At 43.3% G+C, this 17,441-nt stretch overlaps 1 long non-coding RNA gene across 4 annotated transcripts; it reads left to right on the forward strand.

Moving 5' to 3' along the window:
- Window positions 1–324: 324 nt before the first annotated feature.
- LOC102547371 (uncharacterized) lies at window positions 325–17,238 on the forward strand. 4 transcript variants are annotated; one of them, XR_353702.5, is made up of 4 exons: window positions 325–783; window positions 1,446–1,581; window positions 3,385–3,510; window positions 15,391–17,238. It is a non-coding gene; the product is annotated as an uncharacterized LOC102547371 (long non-coding RNA). The 4 variants fall into 4 exon arrangements; XR_010066296.1 differs by lacking the exon at window positions 15,391–17,238 and adding an exon at window positions 5,705–6,018; XR_010066297.1 differs by lacking the exon at window positions 15,391–17,238 and adding an exon at window positions 5,705–6,018 and having other exon boundaries at window positions 325–725.
- Window positions 17,239–17,441: the final 203 nt, after the last annotated feature.

Genomic DNA, 17,441 nt, shown 5'->3' on the forward strand with positions numbered 1-17,441 from the left:
ATCATTTGCAGTTGGGAGGGTCTGAAATCTTTTTTTTTAACCAAGAAACTGAAGTTTAAACACGAACTCAGCATTGAAGTCAAAGAACTGAAAGCTGGACAAGTCTTACTTAGCTGCAGTTTTATTTGGTAATTAAGGACGAGTCACACTGCTGGCCTCCTTTTCTCTTATCTATTTGTTTGCTGTTTTGTGGTTATAAAGTCAGAGTTGTAACAAATGCCTTTCTGTGAGTGTCACTCTGTTGGATAGAGAAGGAGGGACTAGAGAGAGACAGAGACAGAGAGGGAGGGGAGGAGGGAGGGAGGGAGGGAGAGAGAGAGAGAGAGAAAGGAAGGGAAAGAGAGACAGAGAGGGAGAGAAAGACAGAGAGAGGCAGACAGACTGAGAGAGACAGACAGACTGAGGGGGGGGGAAGAGAGAGAGAGAGAGAGAGAGAGAGAGAGAGAGAGAGAGAGAGAGAGAGAGAGAGAAAGAGAAAGAGAAAGAGGGGAGATAAAGTACAGTGTACGGGTGGAGAAACTGGCAAAATGGTGTCTCCGAAAGAGAACGTAAAGGAAATGTTAAGTGAGCCAAAAGAATTCCTTTAGTTTTTCGAGACTCGAATGTCCAGTGTGTCCTTGCAGTCGGGGAGCCGGGCTGGTAGAATGCGCAGAAGCCAAATGTGAGCTGGAAGCGTGCCAGCACAAATGCACAGAGGCGCTTCTCAGCGAAGAAGCATTGTTTCTGTGAGTAAATGCCAAGGCTGGCCCTGGGCTAATTGAAATGAGCAGCTGCGTGGGTCACGTAAGTATAAGAAGTGGGCATTAGCAGGTGCAAGGGCCACAGGCTCTCCTTCCATCAATGGCGAAGTAAACAAGGGAAGGCATTCGCTTATCGCGCGAGAATGTGAAACCCCAGGCCCCCACTGAAGCAGCCTATGGCATTTCCAGCTTCTATCAATGAGTGTGGGGAGCTTGCAGCTTCCCCAATTCAAACCCAGGTAGTTACTCAAGTCGAGAAGAAAATAGGCACTGCGGCTTCTGCAGCTGTCCTGCAGGACAGAAATGATGGGAGCTCTGGGTAGAGACAGAGTGGCTTTCCCAGTACACATTGTTTCCACTTTTACTTCAAGAGGCCTTCGGTGGGGGCAAGACTCCCATTCCTGATTCCCCGCAACGCCATTGTAACTTTGCTAGCTTGGGGCATGAGAGAGCACAGGGGCTATCTCTGAGAAGTTGTTTCATTTCCTCTGAATCTGGGCTAGTCTCTGTCAAAGAAACTAAAAGGGTTGTTGGGCATTAAAAATTAGCATGCTCCCGCAGCAGCTTCAGATCGGTCCAAAGGAAGAACCCATAAGTGTGGTGAAATGATTCATCAAAGCCACAGGGCTTAATTGTAGGCCAGAGATAGTTTTCACTTATGCTTACTAATGTGTGACTTTGTTTGTTTGTATTTATTTTCTGCAGAGGAAGAAATGAAGCTGGGACCTCTTGAACAGAATCTCAAACTTGATGCCATTATCGGGGAGAAGAGTGTTTGGGGTCTGCCAAGGGTTCCTCTCAGTCACGGGTAACTTGGAACTCGGCCATTTCTGGAGGCGAGGTCAGATAAAGGGGTCATTTCTCTTCTTGCCTGGCTACCACCTTAGCATATTGACACAGCTCCTGTTTTGCAAAACGTCTTATTCATTTTACCTTTTTCTCTGAGTACAAAAAAAATAAATACTGAAAGAATAAAAGGTATAGTTTTTATATCAATATTCAGATATTCTTAAAAACCCAGCTTAAAGACGCATAGCTCACCTCAGACCAGACTCAAATCCCATGAAAGGTTATTAATAGAGTGGCTAAGAAATGTGCCTTTCAGTTGGGTCTCAGGTGAAGCTCAAGAGGACACACTAGTTAGGTCTTTAGAAACGTCTTCCTCCACAGAGTCTCTCCCCTCCACCACACTTGAAACAAAGCCATGGCAGGGAACTGATGGGGCTCCAGGAACTCTACTTAAGCTAACAAGTCTAATTTTCCAGTTTTGCTTTGTTGGGCTTGGTTTTACTAAAGAAAAGTGTTGGCATATAAAGGGGACAGGACTTGTTCCTTTTGCCCAATTTGCCTGTAGTTTGAGACCCGTGGAGATGTACACAAGATGAAGGTGTCAGTGGTTTCCAGCAGCCTCCAACGTAGCCTTGGGGTAGGGAAAACCTGCTCGGCCTGTAGCATCCTTCACACCAAGTAGCAGGAGTGTTCAGATGCCCATTTGTCTCATCTTAGAATGGGGACTGCTAATCTTTCTCGGACCACTCTGCAAACGAAGGCTCACTTTATTTTACTCCGGGTACATTTTCTTTTTTGCTAATGTCCTTTCTCTAGTTCTTTAGCCTCTTCAATATCTCACCGAATAATCTAGGCACGAACTGCTTGCTGTTCTGAAGGTCCTAGGACAGCATCAACATTCCAGAATGGAAACTGGTTATTCAACTTACAGAGTTGTCCAATAAACTTTCACTCTGCACCTAGAGCGTGCCCGGCAGTGTTGTGGATCCTGGGAAATGCGTACAGAATGCTCAGCCCAGGAAAGAATGCAAAGGAAACAACCAGCCTCAGGAAAGGGAGTGAGAGCATGAAGGGCAGTGATAGCCAAGCATCTACCATAAGCAAAGGGAGCAGCATTGACAGAAACAGGGGCATCACAGAACATGCAGGATAGGAGGGAGAAGAGGAGTCTGGAGAGGCAGATGGGACCATGCCTGCTCTTCCTGGGACAGATGGCATCCCCAGCTTTTTACCTGAAAGGACTGAGGTATCAACTCAGTTAAGACCATCTTTAGCTTGCTATTTTCTGGACTGACGGAATGTAAAACAAAATAAGCCAAAAGAATAACCGTTAAGGATACACAATGCAAAGGACAATCTATGTATTACAGAGCAACTTAACCTGGAAGCTTGGGGGTTCCCAGAGACTGAACCACCAAGTGAAGTTCGTACATGGGCTGGACCTCCACTGCTCCCTCCCTTGCATATATGTAGCAGATACACAGGTCTGTGTTCATGCAGGTCCCCCAACACCTGGAGCAGGGGCTGTCTCTGACTCTGTTGCTGGCCTGTGGGCCCTGTTGTTCTAACTGGGCTGCCTTGTCTGGCCTCAGTGGGAGAGGACTTGCCTAGTCCTACAGAGACTCGATGTGGCAGGATGTGTTGGTCCCCAGAAGGGGCCTCCCCCATTCCTTAGGGAATAAGGGGAATGGAGATGGGGGAGGGTCTGTATGAGGGAAGGACTGGAAGGAGGGACCTGTTATCAGGATATAAAGTGAAAGAATTAATGAATGAATGGGGAAAAGGTTGAATAAAAGAAGATGATGGGACCTGAGAGGAGTGTTTGAGATAACGATGCTGCTGTTTATTCCTCCAGGTTCTTTCCTCCTGGGATTCTCTGGCATTGTGCTCGTTCATAAAACTGGACATCGCTCCTCTTCACGAGGCCACAGACTCAAAACAATCCTCTGGAGGCAGTGCTGGCTGGGTCCCCCTGAGGGAGGTACATTTCTGGTGTCTCTTTTTTTCCTTACCTGTTTCTAGGTGTGGAGGGTGAGAAGAATGACGTAAGATGTAGAGGCTGAGTGAGCTCTTGGTGTAGGCAAGGGATGAGTCTTTAAATGATAGGTGCCAACCTCCCTGTATCAGATAGTGTAGAGCTGTGAGTTTTCTTCCCATATGTACATATCGAGGCTCATTTTTAAGAGGGTTTGCTTTTTAATTTTTTTCCCCTGATGGTTAGGACACATTAGTAGTGTGAATTTCTTTCTGAGTTATCATGCGTATGCGCCCCCCTACTCTAGTGCCTTCCTGTGTTCTTACTTCCTGTGTTCATACTTCCTGTGTTCTTACTTCCTGTGTTCTTACTTCCTGTGTTCATACTTTCTGTGTTCTTACTTCCTGTGTTCATACTCCCTGTGTTCTTACTTCCTGTATTCTTACTTCCTGTGTTCTTACTTCCTGTGTTCATACTTTGAGAACTTTGACCTTTAATTCAAGTTTTGGTCTCTGTTGTCCTTTCCGTAAGCTCTCTTTCTGGGTCTTTTGTTTTTCAGTGGTTCAATAACTCTACATTGACCTGTTCTTTTGGTTTCCTCATTGCTTTAAATATCCCTTCTTATTAGCCTCTACCTAGTAGCCTATTCTCAGGTATTTTGCATTTGTATGTGCTGCGCACATGTATGTATTCGGTATGCATGCACTACTGTGACAGATGCCAAAGGTTGACAGTGTTTTCCTGCACCATTATGTATTGAGGCCGGCCCTCTCACTTGAACCCAGAACTTGCTGGTTTGGATGGCTCAACTAGTCAGCTTGCTCCAGGGTGGCCCTAGGGCTGGAATTGTAAGTGGGCAGGCATACTCACCAAGCATTCTGAGGTTTTGCAGTCCGGTACTCATGATTGCATACCAACGCTTTACCCTGTGAGCGATCTCTTCAGTTCCTAGTCTTCAGTTTTTACCACACACCCAGTGGAAAACTGACATTCACATTCCTCCAAGTGGACCTGCAATGAAAAAGATACATCTACTATGGCCATCAATTAATAACTAGCTCCCAAATCCATTAGCTATGGACTTGGTGTTTAATATGTCCAACTACTGACTGAATACAACATGAAAAAGATATCTGGGGCTATATTGATGCTTAGCCATCTGGGGAGGATTTTCTGAGAATTCTAAAGGGTACTGCATGTATAGATGATTGGGTCGGTTGTACAGTATCTTTTTAACATAAGAGATGTGGACACTCACATTCATCTGTGAGACAATCAAGACGCACTAACATCATTTGAATTCCTTAGTAATTAGGAATTCCTTAGTAATTAGGCCAGAAAATGGAACAGGTACACAGTGCAACCATATGGGTTGCCAATAGATTAGCGAACTTCATGAATCAGAGTGCATTTTTTTTTACCAGAAAAAATTGGCTCTTGATGTATCATCTACAGAACACCAACAATATGTGGTCTGGTATTCATTAACGGCAGATTCATATACTCCACACCAGGCCGTGGTGACTCCCGAGCCCCACAACTGAGAAAAGAAATAAGCGTGAGAAGCATAAGAAATGTTTTGAGAAAAGCCACCAAGATTATCTAAGTTTTAGAAAAGTAAGGCCTTTGAGGAAAGGTCAGAGGCTGGGGATTATTCTGGATAAAGAATGATTTTGAGATGATCTGTGAGTATTTTGAGTTTTCTCATTCAGAGAACAGTTTGTTAAGCACCTCTTTTCTCTGTCACCACTAAAGGCTAAAAGTGGAGCAGAGAGGATTTGCAGGGGGAGGGGCCATGAGGAAGACCATCCAGCTGTGCCCTTCTGCTGCCCCACCTAGCACCTCAGGGCCTTGGTGTGTGCTGCAGTTCTCCTGGGAGCCAGGGAGACCGTAGCTTTCCCTCTTGCTGGCATGGAGTCCATAGAATAATCTAGTTTCTCGTCAGAGATTTTAAACTCAAACTGTTAAAGAAAAGTGATTTGATCCACTTAGGTTTTTGGGTTCTTTCCCCCCTGCAGTACAGAGGAACAAATCTAGAGTTTTTTACAGTCTAGGAGAAGCTCTACACAAGCAAGCTACACTTCCTTTTTTCTTTTCTTTTTGCTTATTTTTCTTGGATATTTTATGTATTTACATTTCGAATGTTATCCCCTTTCCTTCCTCCCATCCCCCCTCCCTGTCTCCCCCTGCTTCTGTGAAGATGCTCCCACTCCCACCTCAACACCTTGGCACTCCCTACACTGGGGCATTGAGTCTTCACAGGAACAAGAGCCTCTCCTCCCATTGATTCCAGACAACGCCATCCTCTGCTGCATATGCAGCTGGAGCTATGGGTCCCTCCATGTGTACTCTTTGGATGGTGGTTTAGTTCCTGGCCTGCCTTGAACTTTGTACTCAGAAGCAAAATGGTAGTCATCAATAACCCTGATGTTATGGTCTGTTGTTGCATTTCATGTTGTGAAAAGAAAAACAGGACGGATACAAGAAATAAAACGTCTAGGATTGTCAATTTCATTAGTTGTAGTTCCATAGTCTTTTCATTTTTTGAATTATTATTATTTTTTAAATGCCATTCACTTTACATTCAGACCTCTGCCCCCTCCAGGTCCCTCTCATAAAGGCCCTCCCCCATCTCCCTCTCTCCTCTAAGAGAGTGGAAGTCCTCTGATTATCCCCCTACCCTGGGACATCAAGTCTCTGTAGGGCTAGGCACATCCTCTCCCACTGAGGTCAGATAAGACATCCCAGTTGGGGGAACATATTCCACAGACAGGCATCAGCTTTAGGGACAGCCCCTGCTCCAGTTGCTGGGGGACACACATGAAGGCAGAGCTTCATATCTGCTTCACACACACGCGAAGGCTCTGGGAACAGCCTGTGTGTGCTCTTTGGTTGGTGGTATAGGCTCTGAAAGCCCTCAAGGTTGGTTGACTCTATTTGTCTTTCTTTGGAGGTCCTATCCCCTTGGGGGCCCTTAGTCCTTCTTCCAACTCTCCCATAAGAATCCCCAAGCTCCGTCCAATGCTTGGATGTGGGTCTCTGCATCTGTTTCAGTCAGCAGCTGGGTGGGGCCTCTCAGTGGAGGGATAAGGACACCAACCCATCCACCAAACTTCTCACCCAAATTTGTCCTGTCTTAAAGAAATGCAGGGACAAGATGGAGCAGGGAGAGTGAAGGAATAACCAACCAATAACTGACCCGACTTGAAACCCATCCCAATCAAACACCAGTCCCTGACACCATTAATGGCACCCTGTGATGCTTGCAGATAACTGTCCTCTGAGTGGCTCTACCCAGCAGATGACTGAGACAGAAGCAGACAACCACAGCCAAACACTGAACTGAGGTCAAAGACTCTTATAGAAGAGTTGGGTGGAAGGAGGACTGAAGACCCTGAAGGGGATGATAATCCACAAGACGACCAACAGAGCCAACCAAGCTGGACCTCTGAGAGGTCTCAGAGACTGAACCACCAACCAAAGATCATCCATGGGCTGGAATCAGGCCCCTGACACCTATTTAGCTGATATGCAATTCAGTTTCCATGAGGGCCCCCAACAACTGGAGAGGAGACTCTCCCTAAGACTAGCCTGACTGTGTTATCCATTTCCCCATTTGGGCCTGCTTTGTCTAACCTTAGTGGAAGAGGATGTGCTTAATCCTGCAGAGACTTGATGTCCCATGGTAGAGGGATAACCAGGGAGGGGGGAGCACTCTCAGAGAGAAGGGGAAGAGGTGGGGGAGGGTCTCTATGAGGGGGGAATCTGGAGGGGGCATCATTTGTGATATAAATAACTAAATATATAAAAATAAAAATCAGTCATAGGAGGCAGATGGAGGGAAGGACAAGGATGTGAGAGGGGATATGTGGAAAATGGGGGTGGGGGTGGGATCAGGTCACAGGAGAGAGGACAGGAGAGAGGGTCAGAGGGCCAGGAGAATGAATGGAAATCTGCAGCTGGCCAGGGTGGGGAAGATGAGACCTGAATGGGGGAGGCTTCCAGGAATCACTGTGGGTGACCTCAGTTGAGACTCACAGCGATGGGGATATAGAACCCAAAGAGGACACTTCCTGTAGCCAAGCAGGAACTCCAGTGGAGCGATAGGCACACCAACTGACCAACAGAACCTTCAATCCAAAATTTACCCTGAGTACAAGAAATGCAGGGAAGGGGATGAAGCAGAGACTGGGGAATGGCCAACCAGTAACCAGCCCATCTTGAGACCCGTCGGTGCTAGGAATCAAACTCAGGTTCTCGACAGAAACGCATGCTCTGCAGATCACTTCATATGAAAGGAATGGTTTGAGAAAAAAAAAAGCAAAAGAAAAGTACTTGATTATCATCGAGTTCTGATAGAAACATTGATAATTCTGACTAGAATTCTGTCTATATGTTAAACACAAAAGCGATCTTGAAATGATGCCACAGGTAAAATTAGTAAGGTGAGGTAAGGTAATCTTTTAAAAAAATATTTTAACTTTATTGATTCTCATCCATTTCAGATTCAACAGCTTAAATAAGACATTTTTTTCACTTATGAAAGTAAGATCTTTTCTGAGATTTCAATTATTTGTTCAAGAAATAAAGGTTGAAGACTGGGAGGGATTGCCTTTACCACCCAATTGCACAAATATCTAATTTCCTTAGGTTCCTGAGTATGAGTTTTCTGTTAAAGTATAAATAGTTTTGTTTCCAACTTCTATCTCAAGGCAATTTAAAAGCAATGAGTCTAAAAATTCCTTTAAAAAAAAAAACTGCCATCTTCTCCTGAATTGACTTCTTGCCCAGTGTCTCTGAAATTTCTCATCTCCATGGGTATCCCATATAAGAGAATTTCACATATTCCAGCTCTTCTGATGCATCAGCTGCTCTCCCAACCTCCACCCCAGCCTTCAGAGAGCACCTGAACAGCAACCTGACCCAGCCTCAGGCCTTCCCTGCTTTGCAGTCTCTAGAGGTGCCCCTCTTTTGTGTAAATGGTTCCAAGTCTGCTGAGTCAGGATCTCTCTCTCTCTCTCTCTCTCTCTCTCTCTCTCTCTCTCTCTCTCTCTCTCTCTCTCACACACACACACACACACACACACACACACACACACAGATACACAGAGAAATACATAGACACACACACACATACAGACACACAGACACAGACACAGACACACAGACACACAGACACACACACACACACGCACGCACACACACAGACACACACACACAGACACACAGAGATGTACTGAGTCAGGATATCTGAGACACAGACATACACACATGCAGACACATTTAGACACACACACACAGATACACAGAGAGATACATAGAGACACACACAGACACATACACACAGAGATATACACACAGACACACACACATACAGACACACAGACACACACACAGACACACAAACACAGACACAGACAGACAGACAGACAGACACACACACACACACACACACACACACACACACACACTCTCACACTCATTTCTGTAGTTGGACATGTTTTGTCCCCCAGTGACTGCTGAAGAGTTTGTCTGTAGGACAACGATAGTAAGGAAATAGACTTTTAAGACAATTTAGAGAAAGATCACAGGATCCCCACATCATATCTCCTCTCTCTTCCTATCCCTCCCTCTCTTACTTTCTCTGGTTTTCTGTCTCTTGTGATGTGGTCTGAATGCCATTTAGGTTACATAGTGCCATCTACCATGTGATGCTCCCAAGAGCCTGTGGTATGAGATTCATAAACCTCTCTGTCCTTTAAAAATAATGATTTATTTTTAGTTTATGTGTGAGGGTGGTTTGCTTGTATGTATGTGCGTGCAGCACATTCATCCCTGGTGTCTAGGGTGGTCAAAGGAGGGTATTGGATCCCATAGAATGGAGGTCCTGGTAGTGTGTTAGACTTCCATATGTGTTCTGGGTGCTGAACCTAGATTCTCTCTGCAAGATCACTGAGTGCTCTTAACTGCTAAGCAATTATTCTCTCTCTCTCTCTCTCTCTCTCTCTCTCTCTCTCTCTCTCTCTCACACACACACACACACACATTCACACACACATGCACACGCACATGCATGTACACACGTTTAAAGTGCTATATAGAGATTCTTATACTATACAATAAGGAAGACCCTTTACATGTATGGGTGTTTTGCCCACATGCATGTATATCTGTGCAATACACGTGTGTCTGGTGCTTGCAGAGGCGAGAAGAGTGTGTCAGTTCCTCTGGAACTAGAGTTATAGGTTGTCAACTGTCATGTGGGTGTTGGGACCTAAGTTGGGTCCTCTGGAAGAAAAGCCAATGCTCTTAACCTCTGAGCTGCACTCCAACCTTCAGCATTGTAGTGTAATGCACGACTCCATTACTTTCATTTTAACCTACTGTAGCAACTCTCTCTCTACTCCAGAATACCTGTTCACATCTGTCATGCCATGGAGATGTATTCCCCTCATTTTCCTGAATCCTGGGAGTTACTTAAAGGTTAAGAGAATGTTCTATGTGTCTTGGCGGTTTTCTGTCTTTTCTTTCTGCAACACACTCTTCTCTGCATATCCCTGGATTTCCACAGCGATTAGTGCATACAGAGTACTGAATACGTATTCCCAGGAGCATGGGAGAGAATGCTCTTGAGATAATGCCTTGGGAGTTAGTTAATTATTAAAGTATCTTTTGTACAGTCAGAAGAACCTATAGCACTTTGAACATGGACAGATTGAAGTAGAAGGCTGGCCTGAAAGTTAGTGAAGAAATGGAATTTTCTTAAGCAGCCTCTGACTGAAACCAGAATTTGGATCCATGAGAAATAAAAACAAGTTAATGCATTTCGCAAAGTCGTTATATGATTTAACTATACATCTGTGTACTGTAGAGGGAAAACAAAGGGAGCTTTTACTTTTCTAGGCAACATAATTATTTTAAAATTCAATTTTGTGTCGAGCCCCGCCACTACGTTTTTATTTAAGAAGCAGAAAGGTTGAGTTCCAACTAAACAGCTTGCTTTTGATAACATATTTACATCAATACGATAAATATTTCATTTGATCAGTTTCTCCCAAAGGACCAGAGGAAACCTTACAGAGGAAGGGTGATCTTCAGGGGGATGTTCAGAGAGGACTTGGGGAGGGCCTGGAGAGGCTCCCTCCATCCACGGCACGTCTGACATTATCTCCTCAAGGTGAAATAACCTTGAGGGCCTGACATTTGCACAATGGCTTTCTCTCTGATCTGTCTGTAGTTCCAACTAATGACTTGAAAATACCTTGGCTGTTTCTTGAATCCCTCTTTCTACGCTGTTTTATGACAGTCTAATAAAACCTCAGCCTCCTCCAATGGCCATATGTAAAATTAGATAAATTATAATATTCTAATCTTCAGTGCTTAATTGATGTTGAGTCAGGGCAGGGTTTCAGGGCTAGGTAAGAGGAGAGTTAAGATGCAGACACTGGAAATTTCACCTTCATGCTGTCTTGCTAGAAGATTAGGGTTCCCCTGTGATACCAGGGAAGCAATTAGGAGAGGTGTAGCTATAATACAGTTGTGGGAACAACAGCTCTCCTCCAAACGTCCTTCTTCGAATCAGCCATGGGTACACATCCGAAATGTATCCATAAGTTTTCCCAGGTTTCTGAAAGCCGCCTGTACCACTCAGGGGGGTTCTGGCTAGATATAACAGAAACTCAGTCAAAGGGGCAAGAGGTCGGCCTGACAAGGGGCAGGATTCCAGAGGTGAGCCCACACCTCTGAGAGAGGAGAGTGCACAGCGCTGTCCGAGGCTTGCCTGGTCCTGGTGCTCTCACTATTTCAGCACTGTTCCAGGCTCTCTCGGTTCACGGTTTTATTTCCTTGCTCTTCCGGGCAGTAGATGGTGTGTGTACCTAACTTCCATGTGCACTCCAGTCTAGAAGAAAGAATGGAAAAGAATAAGGAGGCAGGGAAGAGAAGAGTTATGACGCCCATGGTAACTGTGCAGAGCGTCTCCGAGGATGGCTGTGGATTCCCATCTACTACAGGGGCATCACGTGTCCACGTCAAGACGCAGCACAGTCCTATGACGTGATTTTTTTCCTTGGGCATGCTCCATGGGCTGTTAGTAAGAATGGCGGGTGAAGAGGCATCGAATGAAATAGAAAAGCATACTATTCTGCTTATTGGCATTTAGTTCTGTGCTCTTTTCCTCGGACGCTCGATCCTTTAAATGCAGATGTATTTGTTTATTTGGGGTCCCCCCGTGTAGAGGTCAGAGAACAACTCCTTATCAGTCAGTTGTTCTCTCTGCCCTCCTTGTTTTGAGGCATGGTTTCTTTTTCTTTGCTGTGAGTTTCAAGCTCTGGCTGAGCCTCCTGTCTCCTTCGATATCGCCACAGGAGTTCTGGCATTACAGAATCCAACATCACATCCTTCTGTATGGTTTATAAATTCAGGCTGTCCAGCTTGAGTGGCGAATGTTTGGAGCTGTTGAGCCATCTCCACAACCCAGCTCAGAGAGTTTCGGATACGGAAATGCATCTTTGCACCTTCACGTGAACTCTAGTGCTTCCTCTCCCCAAGGAGTGACGGAAAGCATGTGTTCCTTAACATTTCTTCCTCACGTCTGCTGCATTAACCAAATGGGCTGCATTTGACCTATCTATGGTTTCCCTGCTATATTCAGGAAACTATCGTGTTGGATAAAAATGTGCTACTTGGGTGCTCCCCTACACATGTGATTGAGATGGAGTCTCATGTAGCCCAGGCTAGCCTTTATCCTTATATAGCTAACGATGCACTTGGTCTTCCAATCGGTGGGCCTTTACCTCCTGAGAGCTGATATCACAAGCAGGAACCACCATGCCTGGTGTCTTGTAATTCTAGATCTTGCATGTTAGACAAGCACTCTACCAGCCAACTAGCATCCAGGTCCTGCTTCATCTTTTTTTTTTTATCCTTCAACGGCTGTTGTGCTGAAAGGGTCCTCATGTTTTCATTGGTTTTTATGAAGTGCCCTTGAAAAGACCACAAGCACCCCATAGTCTGCATGCACATTTTAGTTGGAGTAAATTTTCCTGAAATTGGACATTGGTTATGCTGTATTACTTCTGAAAAAATTTTTAAAGTTTTGTTTTATGTATGTTCAGGGCCCTGTGTGTGAAGAAAAGCATCTACAGAGGCCAGGTGTATGTCTATGATCCTGGAAGCTGGAGTTATAAGCAGTTGTGAGAATCCAGATTTGGGTGTTGGGAACTGAACTTGGGTCTTCTATAAACACAACAGAAGCTCTTAGCAGCAGATTCATTGTTTCAGCCTCAGTTACAAAACCTTCTATGACTTTCTATCCAGCAGATTAATAAACCATTAGAAAACCAATTCTTTTGTAGCAATAATTTAGGGGTAGTCTCAGTATAATCACTCATATATCGTCATCTCCAGAGAACTCTTCAAGACTGACTACAAGTATATCTACCTTGTAGCCTTTTTACATAGTAGGAATCTGTGTTGTTTGCCTTTCTTGCAGTTCTGACAAAATTCCTGACCAAAGCCAGTTAAGGAAGAGTGAGTTTGTTTGGGCTCACAGTTTAAGGGGAAGCCAGTCTGTCAAGGCTTGCAGTTAAAGGGGAAGCCAGTCCTTCATGGCTTGCAGTTTACGGGGAGGCCAGTCCAACATAGCAGGGAAGGCATGGCAGTGTCCATTGTCAGGTAGTAGAGAGTGGTCTATCTTTGTGCTCAGTTCTTTTTCTCATTTTTACTCAGTCTGGAATTCCAGCACATAAAATGGTGAGGTCTACATTAGGTAGGTCTTCCGATCTCAGCTTGTCTCCTAGGTGATTCAAGGTCCTGTTCAGTTGACATTCAACCTTAATTATCACAATACAGAACTAGCACCTATATGACTGATCCTATGGACCCAGTGATCATTTTATTCCTTTGGTTAAATATCAGAAATAGCAATTTGCACCTATATAAATCCTAGACTCAAGTATGAAAACCCTAAAACAACCAAGAACAAAGTAAAACCAAAAACAAGCCATGTGTTTGAGACCCGAAGAAGGTAATTTAAAAAGAGAGAAGTCTTACATCTCATAACTAAGACTGTTATCAAAGTCTCCAAATTTAATTTCCAGTTTTGGGTTTTAGTATTTCTCTTAGAAGGAATCCTCCAGCATTCTGCTTGAGTGGTCTTGTTATTTCTAACCCCACATTTCTCTTGTGAAGACAAACTACAGTGTTCAGTGGTTAGCACTTAAGTGACATTGTAAATGAAAGGAGGCCTGGCAGCGACTTCTTCACAAGGATTTATGCATTCAAGCATCGGGGAGGCATTGCGACTTGGACACTGCTAAGTTCATTCTACAGATGACAAAACTTAGTGCAATTATGTACATTTTGTTTGCAATATTCTTATGAATCTGCTGTTTTAGCTGAGGTTTTGAGTAAAAATGCATCCTTGTTTGTTTTTAAAAGTGGACTTGGGGGATTAAAATGGAAGTCCTCATTGGAATGAATAAATCTGTGTTTGAGGACTGACAAAGATGGTTCAGTCAGTAAGGTGCTTGTGGCCAAACCTGACTGGTGACCTTAGTGTGATCCCTGGAATCCACAGTTTGAAAGGAAAGAGGAAAGAGTTGCTCACAGGTTGTCTATCATAATTCAAAAATTGACCTCCAGAATACTCTATGGCATGTAAGTAAATACATGTGCACATGCATGTGGACACACACGCACACACACACACACACACACGCACACACACAAAATGTAATTCTCAAATTTAAATGTATTTTGAGTTAAGCAGTAATCTGTTTTACTTTAAAATGACAAAGGTTCTCATAAACTGGTAAAAATATAGCACATGTATGTTCTTGTCAAGCACCCTTGAGAGAGAATGAAATTCATCCTGTGGAGGGAGGGTCTTGTTTTCCGTTCTTGTTTTCTTCCTCTTTCTCTGTGTTTATCTTTGCAGTGTCCAGCTAACATTCCTCAGCACCAATGTAGCCCCCACTACAAGTGCTCTTGCTATTTTACAACCTGTGCGTTTGTCTTCTGAAACTTTCAGATGGATCTTCCTTTTCTCCAAGTGCTCACCCTTTCTGCCTTACTCTCCTCTACTCTACAGCCCTTGCAAAGACATCTTGTGTCTTTGACTCCCTGGTTTTCTAAAGGCATTGTCTTTTAAAAGAAACATTTTGACTGAGATCTAAATAAGAATTGTGTGTGGGACCCCACCTCCATCACCACCACACAAATAGTTGAACATAACTGTTACTGAATACACCTACATTGTATCTAGGGCTACAAAATTGTAGAATCTGTGTTTGTAAAACAATGACTATAAAAGTTGTTACACGGAATCAGATATGTGTCCTGTTTCTTCTACCGAGTAAATATTTATCTACACATTTTGCCTCCTTTTTAAAAGAAGTGTGTGTTTTTTCTTTTTCTTCTTTTTCTTTCCTTTCTTTTTCCTTCTTTTTGACATTGTCTCCTGAGTACTGTGATAAAAGGCAAGTGGCACAATTCCTAGCCCTTTTCTCCATCTTTAAGTAGAAAAGATTGCATGTAGAGAATTGTTAAATCGTTAGGGTACTAAGAACATGCCTGGTAATGCATGATAATCAATCCAATGATCCAATAATTTGTGGGAGAAGAGGGATTCACAAAATGTCCTAACAGGAAATTTGACCGCATAGATTCTAGTCTTTATTTCTTAGGGGATAAAAATCTGTAAATGGTCTCATACCTTCTAATGAGATACTAAAATGGCGTCATAAGACTCCAATGATGTGAACCCGCACAGGAAATTATAACCCACGGAAAAGATTTGAACTTTAAAATATTCTAGGGATGTAACAGGAAAAATTTGACCATTGTATTATTTTCCAATTTAATGTTTGAATTTGAATCATTTAGGGCCCAGCATTTCCGGCGACTCAGATGGCATCTGTGCAGTCAACACAGGTTCTGGAGATCTCTCCTTGGAACGGAACTCTTTAACACTTTAAAAGTCTTTCAGTTAATAAGGCCTCTGCAAGATCAGAAGAAAAGTATAGAGATACTCATTTACATCGCTGATGTTTGCTATGACTTTAAATGCATAGAAACATCATTGACTCATCGTGAGATATTTTTGTCTAATTTTAACTGACAGGAAGCTTGAAATATTTAGAGGAACTGGACTAAGATTCTGATCAAAGTTTACATGGCCAAGGTTGACTTACTATATTTACAGGGTTTATTCTGTTGACTGTATAACTGGGCCACAAAAGTATTGAAAAATTGTATTTCATAAATTTCTATTTTTAATAAATTGAACATTAAAAATAGTACCAAGCATACTCAATGCATCAAATGCTCTCAAACAGAATATAAAAAATTGGGAGAGATGTTTGGTATAGAACTAATTGTGGCAGTGCGTGCCCCTGTGTGTATTTGCTTGTGCGTATGAGTACATGTATGTGTGTAAATATGTGCATGTGTAGTGTGTGCATGAGTACATTATAGTTGAGTAAGCACGTGTGCACATGCACGTGCATGTGTCTCTCTGTGTGTGTTTTAATAAAGTTATCTGGTTCTTTCCAACAGAACTCTGAATTTTGCACACACATTTTCTCACCAAGGGTCACTAGCTGCTTCAGATTTAATTCTATGGCTTCTCGTGTCTGCTATTCTCCACACTAAACTGCAGGTCCCTTAAGAAGAGCATGGAATTGTCACTTGAGGGAAGATTGAGACAGTCTGCCAAACCCTGCTTGTGAAAGCTATATGTCTGTCTATCTGTCTGTTTATCTGTCTTCTTTCCTTCATTCATTCCTTCCAAGTTTTATTTACCTCCTTTCTTTATATGTGTGTTTGTCTTCATGAGTTTATGTCTACCGCTTTCCTTCAAGAGCCCATGAAGGCTAGAAGAGTATCAGATTCTCTGGAACTGGTGCTGTTGGTGTTTCTCAGCTACTCTCTGAGTCATCTACAAGAGAAGTAAGTGATATGAACCATGGAGCCATCTCTCTCTAGTTTTGTAAACTATGCAAACCCATTTAATCATGTTTCTCCATGACTATCAAAGCTCTAATCTCTTCAGTTTAAAGTCTTATGCCACAACCATGGAATACTCATGAAGCTCAAGCTCCTAATAGGACCAGTAAATCTACCACATGACTGACAGGTTCAAAGTGACTCCACTGTGTGGGCATGAGTGTAGGGGTGGCAGGCAGCAAGCGCTTGGTATGGTGGAAAGGAGTTCCTCATCAGGGTTTTCTCTGTAGTAATATGGATATTTGAGTAAGGTCTTTTCTCTGGGAAATGAGTAACAATCCACTATGCTGTCTATTGATTCTTTATGGTTTGCTTTTGCAATTCTGAGACAATATCCTTAGCTCCTTGGCATCAACCTGGACGCAGCATCCTTAGAGCTTCTGTGGTTCAAACCTAGCTTGACTCACATTGCTATTCCAGAGAACATCACTATCACCTCTTATCCTGCTGCAAAGGACCCTAAGGCATCAAATATTGGTATAGACACAACTAGTTTTTAAACTTTCTCAAACTGAGCTAGTTACATTTTACTGTAGCAGGTCTATCTGAGTACACCAAGTAGCTGCCTTCTTTCAACACTTACACTTGACCTAGACTGCCCTCTTGCTCTCAATAATGCTCTGCTAAGTGGCCCTCTGTTTTTGATGTGGGGTCTCTACATATTCAAACAAAAGCCTTCATATGCTTTCTGAAAAAAATTTCCAAAGAGACAGTTACTTGGAAAAATACGATGATTCTTGTTCTAAATCTTTTCTTTTTCTTCTTCTTCTTCTTCTTCTTCTTCTTCTTCTTCTTCTTCTTCTTCTTCTTCTTCTTCTTCTTCTTCTTCTTCTTCTTCTTCTTCTTCTTCTCCTCTTCTTCTTCTTCTTCTCTTCTTCCTCTTCCTCATCCTCCTCCATCTCCTCCTCCTCCACCTCCTCTTCTTCCTC

This window comes from Rattus norvegicus, chromosome 4, assembly GCF_036323735.1.
Source record: "Rattus norvegicus strain BN/NHsdMcwi chromosome 4, GRCr8, whole genome shotgun sequence".
Lineage (NCBI taxonomy): Eukaryota > Metazoa > Chordata > Mammalia > Rodentia > Muridae > Rattus > Rattus norvegicus.